This window comes from Aptenodytes forsteri, unplaced genomic scaffold, assembly GCF_000699145.1.
Source record: "Aptenodytes forsteri isolate BGI_AS27 unplaced genomic scaffold, ASM69914v1 Scaffold53, whole genome shotgun sequence".
In the NCBI taxonomy this organism is placed as follows: domain Eukaryota; kingdom Metazoa; phylum Chordata; class Aves; order Sphenisciformes; family Spheniscidae; genus Aptenodytes; species Aptenodytes forsteri.
In genome coordinates this window covers 14,372,641-14,372,953 of record NW_008795909.1, presented here as the reverse complement: position 1 = coordinate 14,372,953, position 313 = coordinate 14,372,641, and the positions used below count along the sequence as shown (strand labels likewise).

The 313-nt window shown below is 62.9% G+C and overlaps 1 protein-coding gene across 1 annotated transcript in view; it reads left to right on the top strand.

The window, feature by feature from the left end:
- The window catches only part of CACNA1D (calcium voltage-gated channel subunit alpha1 D), a 209,412-nt gene that overhangs the window by 751 nt on the left and 208,348 nt on the right, over positions 1–313 (top strand). The gene's annotated exons all lie outside the window — the stretch shown is intronic.

Sequence of the window (313 nt, the reverse complement as noted above, 5' to 3'; positions counted from 1 at the left end):
TCAGGGGGGTCGGGTAGCGGGGAGCGCAGGGGGCAGCGCACACCTGGCTCGGGGGGGGGCGGGGGGCGCCTCTGCCCTTTTTTGTTTTTTCATTTTCCTCCTGGAGAAAGTGAGAATAATGCACCACCAGCAGCAGCCGGAGCAGCACCCGAAGGTGAGAAGTCGGATCTGAGGGGAGGGAGGGAAGGGGGAGCGGGGGAGTATTTATGAGGTATGTGGGAGTCGGGGATTGGGGGGATTAGGGAAGGGGTTGAGGACGGGGTAGGTTTGGGATGGGGAAGGGATGAGCGGTTGGGTTCGAGGAGGGACCGGG